This window comes from Rhincodon typus, chromosome 15 (genome assembly GCF_021869965.1).
Source record: "Rhincodon typus isolate 14 chromosome 15, sRhiTyp1.1, whole genome shotgun sequence".
In the NCBI taxonomy this organism is placed as follows: domain Eukaryota; kingdom Metazoa; phylum Chordata; class Chondrichthyes; order Orectolobiformes; family Rhincodontidae; genus Rhincodon; species Rhincodon typus.
Genome location: NC_063346.1, coordinates 59,161,024 through 59,167,971, shown reverse-complemented (window position 1 = coordinate 59,167,971; position 6,948 = coordinate 59,161,024). Strand labels below are relative to the sequence as shown.

Sequence of the window (6,948 nt, the reverse complement as noted above, 5' to 3'; positions counted from 1 at the left end):
GAGTCTGTGTGCATGTGCGTGAAAGTGTATGCGTGCATGTGCATGAACGTGTATGTGTGTCAAAGCGAGTCTGTGTGCATGAAAGAGTGTGTGCGTGACAGTCTGTGTGTGCGTGGAAGGAGTGTGTGTGAGCACGGAGATGTGTGTGTGTGTGTGAAATTTTGTGTGTGCGTGAAAGTGTGTGTGTGCAAGAAATTTTGTGTGTGCATGGAAATTTGTGTGTGTGCGTGAAAGTGTGTGTGTGTACATGAAAGTGTGTGTGTGTGTGCATGGAAGTGTGTGCGTGTGAATGTCGGTGTGCATGGAAGTGTGTGTGTACATGAAAGTCTGTGTGTGCGTGAAAGTCTGTGTGTGTGTGTGTGTGTGCATGTGCATGAACGTGTGTGTGCGTCAAAGTGAGTCTGTGTGCATGTGAAGGAGTGTACATGTGCATGAAACTGCATATGTGTGTGTATGCATGAAAATGTGTGCATGAAAGTGTGTGTGTGTCTGTGCATGAGAGTGTGTGTGCCTGTGAAAGAGACTCTGTGTGTTTGTGTGAAAGAGAGTCTGTGTTTGTGTGAAAGAGAGTCTGTGTGTGTGTGAAAGAGAGTGTGTGCATGAAAGGGAGAGAGAGAAAGTGTGTGTGTGCGTGCGCGCACGCATGTGTGTGTGCATGAAAGATAATCTATGTCTGTGTTTGAAAGAAAGTGTGTGTGGGTGAATGAGAGTGTGTGCGTGAAAGTGTGTCTGTGTGTGTGTGTCTGAAAGTATGTTTGTGCGTGAAAGTGTGTGTGTGTATGTGTGTGCATCAATGTGTGTGTGCATGAAAGTGTGTGTGTGCGTGAAAGTGTATGTGTGTGCATGAATGTGTGTGTGTGCATGAAAGTGTGTTTGTGTGCGTGAAAGTGTGTGTGTGTATGTGTGAGAAGGTGCGTCTGTGTGTGAATGCGTGTGTGTGTGCCAGCAAGTGTATGTTTGTGCGTCAAAGTGTGTGTGTGCGTGCAAGTGTGTCTGCTTGAAAGTGTGTGCGCGCACGTGAAAGAGTGTGTGTGTGTGTGTGCATGCGTCAAAGTGTGTCTGTGTGCATGAAAGTGTGTGTGTGTGAAAGTGTGTGAAAATAGGAAAAGACCTTTGCTATTCACCTCATCTAAATCCCTCATGATCTTATAAACTTCCTTAATGTCACCCCTCAACCTCCAGTGGAAAAAAAGTCTTAGTCTATCCAGCCTATTTTTATAACTCAAACCCTCCTTTCCCAGCAACATTCCCGTAACCAAAACTAGAGGGTGTAGGTCTAAGGTGAGAGGGGAAAGATTTAAAAGCAACTAAATGTGAATTGGCAAATTAGGTTAAAGGATAGGTCAGTAGAATGCAGTAGCAAACAGTTAAGGGGATATTTCAGAAAACACGGAATAGATACTTTCCAACCAGAAAGAAAATTCCAAGGGACTGACTCACTATCTGTGGTCAACTAGAAAGGATAAAAGAAAATAAACACATATTTGTGCAATAGCAGATAGTAGGTTTGAAGGTTGGACAAAATATGAAAACAATAAAAAAATTACTAAAAATGTATGATGGAAAATTTCTAGTATGAAAGAAAACTTGTCAGAAATATAAAAAACATATAGTAAGAGCTTCTTTAATCATTTAAAGAAGAAAAGAGTTAACAAAGTGAATGGCACTCTGATAGAAAATGAGAATTATTTATGGGAAATAAGGAGATGGCAGATAAATTAAACAGATATTGTACATCACAATAGAGGATACAAGTAAAATCTCAGAGGCAGCAATAAATCTGGAAAAGGAGGGTGGGAGGCACTCAGGAAAACTGCAATCACCAGAAACTTGGGACTGAGTAAAGTGTTGCAGCGATAGGTTGACAAGTGTCCCGGTCCTAATAGACTTTATCCTAAAGTCTTAAAAGAAGATGCTGATGAGATGGTCGATGCATTGATTTTCATTTTCCAAAACTCCCTTGACTTGGAGGAAACTACAGGCTGGCTAGCTTAACGTCTGTCACAGGCAAAATGTTAGGAAGTTTTATCAAAGAAGTTATAGCAAGACATTGAAGGGAATTAGGCAGAGTCAATGTGGTTTTGTGAAAGGGAAACCATGTTTGACCAATCTGTTGCAGTTATTTAAAGGGGTAACACATGCTGTAGATAAAGGGGAAAAAGTGGATGTACTGCACTTAGATTAGCAGAATGCATTTGATAAGGTAACACATCAAAGATAATTGCAGAAAATAGAATCTCCTGGTGTATAGGAGAGCACATTGGCATGGGTTGAAGATTGGTTGGCTAACAGGGAGCAGAGAGAAGACACAAATTGAGTCTTTTTCAGGTTGGTAAAGTGTAACAAGTGGTCTGCCATAGGGATTGGTGCTGGGACCTCAACTGTTTACAAATTATATAAATGACTTGAATGGAGGACGGAAATGGGAAGGTCACCATTTTCTGATGACACATACATAGGTAGGAAAGTGAGTTGTGAAGAGGACGTAAGGAGGCTGCAGAAGTATATAGACAGGTTGAATGAGTGAGCAAAGATTTAATAAATGGAGTATAATGTGGGAAAATATGAAATTGTCCATTTTAGAAAGAAGAATAAAGAAAGTACATTAGCTAAATGGTGAGAGAGTGCAGAGCTCTGAGATGCAGAGGGGATCTGGGTGAGCTTGTACATGAATAGCAAAATGTTATAATGCAATTACAACAAGTAATTAGGACAGTTAGTAGAATGTTTCCATTTATCCCAAGTTATACAACGTACTGATGAGACCGCATCTGGTGGACTGTACGCAGTATTGACCACCTTATTTAAGGGAGGTTGTGAGTGCATTAGAGACAGTTCAGAGAAGGTATAGTTTGGTAATACCTGGAATGAGACTGTTGTGTTATGAGGAAAGGTTGCACAGGCTAGGGTTGTATCTGCCGGAGTTCGGAACAGTAAAAGGTGATTTGATTGAAACAAGTAAGATCCCGAGGGATCTTGAGATGGTGGATGTGGAGAGGATGTTTCTACTCAAGGGAGAATCTAGAACTAGGGTCCACTGTTTAAAAATTAAAGGTTTCCCATTTAAAACCGAGATTAGGCAAAATGTTTTCTCTCAGAGGGTCATGGACTCTTTGGATGTCATCTCCTGAAGGGTGGAGGAACCAGAATCTTTGACTATTTTAAAGGCAGGATTGTTTGTATTCTAATTAAACAAGGAGTGAATGCTTACCGGGGTAGGCAGGAATGTGGATGTTCCTTTCCAGATTTTCATCTCATCACGACAATGGTGGGTCATTATGGGAGACTGGAATATCATTCCCATTGTCGGGAATTTCTCTCCTTCATAACTTAATTCTATGTGTGACTTCTCTCAAATGATACTGACTCAATTTTTTGTCATTATAACAATTCAGGGATCATATGGACTGATGCCTATATCCACTTCCATGTTCACAGAGACTCCTTCCAATGGACAACAATCCCCTGCGAATTTTCATTAGACATCCTTGCGCTTTTTCCTTAATGTAAAGGTCTCTAGCAGCCTCCAGAATGTATTTATTTGAATATATGTATTGGTTTATTCTGGTGTGGGCACAAATAGGTGCTATTACAGTGTAAGTGTCCCACGATACTGTAGAGTGAACTGAATGTCATAAACAGATTCCAAGTTCTGTCTTCCTGAGCTTTGCTGTGAGTTGACTTTAATCTTCAATGATATTCATTCAGGTCACTGTAGTTTTATGAAGGATGGCTGCAATTTAATTTTTTTTTAGCAGATAATCAGCTCTGGCCCCAGTGTCAAAGTTTACTGTGTGCCCTTGTACTTCCAACTTGACACCCAGTATCTGGTCTTGTAGTGCCTTAACCTCTTGAACCTGCTTTGGTTTTACATGATTCCCTCCTGCTTTAGTAAACTTCCACTGAAAGCTGGTTCACTGTTTTAAAATATTTGATGCGAGACTTGCAGGCTACCCGAGACTCCAGGACGTGGCTAGGCCCGAGTGTCTGCATCGGGAATAGGAACCCTAATAAGATTGAATCATAGAATCCCTATGGTGTGGAAGCAAGCCATTCAGCCCATTGAGTCCACACTGACCCTCCAAAGAGTATCCCACCCAGACCCACCCCTCCTACTGTAACCCTGCATTTCCCATGGCTAACCCACCTAGCCTGCACATCCTGGACACTATGGGCAACTTAGCATAGCCAATCCACCTAACCTGCACATCTTTGGACTGTGAGAGGAAACCAGAGTACCTGGAGGAAACCCATGCAGACACTGGGAGAATGTGCAAACACCACAGTCACCCGAGCCTGGAAGCAAACCTGGGTCCCTAACGCTGAGAGGCAGCAGTGCTAACCACTAAGCCACTGTGCCGCCCCCGATCTGAAGAGAATGTGTTTGTGAACCAAGCTGTAAATAAGAGGCTCTTGCAGAAAGTACCATAGTTTGAGGATGACATCAAAATTGGCAGTAGAGTCAACAGTGAAGAAGGTTATGTAAGGTTACAAAGAGATCTTGATCTATTGGATCAATGGACTGAAGAGTGGCAGATGAAGTTTAATTTGGATAAATGTGAGGTATTGCATTTTGGTAAAACAAACGAGGGCAGAACTTATACAATTAAAGGTTGGGCCCCAGGTAGTGTTGTAGAAAAGAGAGACCTAGGTGTTCAGATACATAATTCTTTGAAATTTGCATCATGGGTAGACAGGATAGTTAAGAAGGCATTTAACATGCTTGCATTCATTGCTCAGACCTTTCAGTATAGGAGTCGGGACATTATGTTGAGGTTGTACATTGAATGTTAGTGAGGCGTCTTCTGGAGTCTACTGTGTGAAGTTCTGGTCGCCCTGTTATAGGAGGGATATTCTTAAACTGCAGAGGGTTCAGAATGTTGCCGGGACTGGAGGGTTTGAGTTGTAAGGAGAGGCTGGATAGGCTGGGGCACTTTTCACTGGAGTGTAGGAGGTTAAGGGGTGACCTCATAGAAGTTTATAAAATCATGAGGGGCATAGATAAGGTGAATAGCAAAGATCTTTTATCCAAGGTAGGGGAGTTCAAACTAGGGGCATATTTTTAAGGTGACAGGAGAAAGATTTTAAAAGTACATCAGGGGCAACTTTATTTAACGCAAATTGGTTGGTGTGTGGAATGAACTGCCAGAGGACTGCAAGTACACTTACAACATTTAAAAGAAATTTGTATAAGTACATGAATAGAAAATGTTTGGAAGGATATGAGCCAAATACAGACAGGTGGGACTAGTTATAGTTGGGAACATGGTCTGCATGGACTAGTTGAAACGAAGGGTCTGTTCCTGTGCTGTACGACTCTACGACTCTATGACTCTATAACTCCTGATTTCCTCAGAAATTGCCAGCACACTATGATCTTCACCTATTGACTAAAATAATATCTTCAACAGGATTGGGGCAGTACTTGTTCAGGTGCAGAGGGATGAAAAGTGTAGACCTACTCTGCTTTTGGATCATTTATTGGCATGGAACAACAGTATGCCATTATTGAAAAAAAGAGGCTTTAGCAATCACATGAGCATGAAAGAAATTTACAAACTATATAATGGGCTCACAATCAAGATAAATACTAACCATAAGTCCTTAGTCACTCTTCTGAATATGAAAGAAAAGGCCAAGATACTGCCCAGAATTCAATGGGATTGAGTCTCACAGAAAGTACCAAATAGCTGGAGATGCAGTGTTGAAGATACTAGTAAGTGCAGGACGTGAAGCAGATTTAAACTTCATACAAGGGCTTAAAGTCAGTACTTCTAAAGTCAGAAAACATTAGCCTACTAAGAAAGGAAACTGCAAAAAATTCTAGAAGGACAAAGACAAGATGGAAAGTGTACCCAGTTAAAGAACTACTGTCTGGAAGGATGCTCAGACTATATACCTAATGATCCCATATTACACCAGTACTTTAAACAGCATTAGATATTTCCTTGTCATCATTTACTTGCTCATTTTCAATGAGATATTAATAATACCAACTGCATATCAACTTGAAATTCTTCAGAGAGTTCATCAAGGTCATTTCAGTGTTACAAATTGTCAGGCATGGACACACCATCAATATAGTTTGTCAGAGATTACATTCAATAAAGAAACGGGCAATAATTGCATTTCATGTGCAGTGAATAATAGGAAGAAACATTTATCATAATATTTTTCCATCAAGACCATGGGAGAACATGGGAATGCATTTATCTACGTTTAAAGGCAAGATTTCCATTATTATCAGTTCTTTTGAAATGTTATGAGGGTTTCTGCCTCTACCGACCCTTACAGATAGAGAGTTCCAGGTTCCCACCCCCTCTGGGTGAAAAGGATTCACCTCAAAACCTTCTGCCCCTTACAGTAAATCTATGATCCCACCATCAAGGGGAAGAGTTTCTTCCTGTCTATCCTATCTATGCCCCTCAGAATTTTATACATCCCAATCATGTAACTGTCCACCTCCTCTGCTCTAAGGAAAACAACCCCAGTCTGTCCAATCTCTCTTCATAGCTGAAACTCTCCAGCCCAGGCAACATCCTGGTAAATCTCCACTGCACCCTCTCCAGTGCTATCACATCACTGCTATAATGTGGATTCCAGAACTGCACACAATACCATAGCTGTGGCCTAACCAATGTTTTATACTGTCCCAGTAGAACCTCCCTGCTCTTAAACTCTATGCCTTGCCTGATAAAGGCAAGTATACCATATGTTTTCTCAAACACATTATCCACCTGTCCTGATACCTTAAGGGATTCGTAGACATGCACTCCAAGGTCCCTGTGATCCATGGGGCTTCCCAGGGTACTACTGTTCATCTTGTATTTATCCCTTGCCTAGTTTTTCCTGCCCAAGTATATTACCTTGCCCTTATCCAGATTGAATTACATTTGCCACCATTCAACCCATCCGTATCCCCCTATAATCTAAGGCTATGCCCCTCAC

The 6,948-nt window shown here is 41.4% G+C and overlaps 1 protein-coding gene across 1 annotated transcript in view; it reads left to right on the top strand.

The window, feature by feature from the left end:
* calb2a (calbindin 2a) overlaps positions 1 to 6,948 on the top strand; it is a 166,729-nt gene that overhangs the window by 118,841 nt on the left and 40,940 nt on the right. The gene's annotated exons all lie outside the window — the stretch shown is intronic.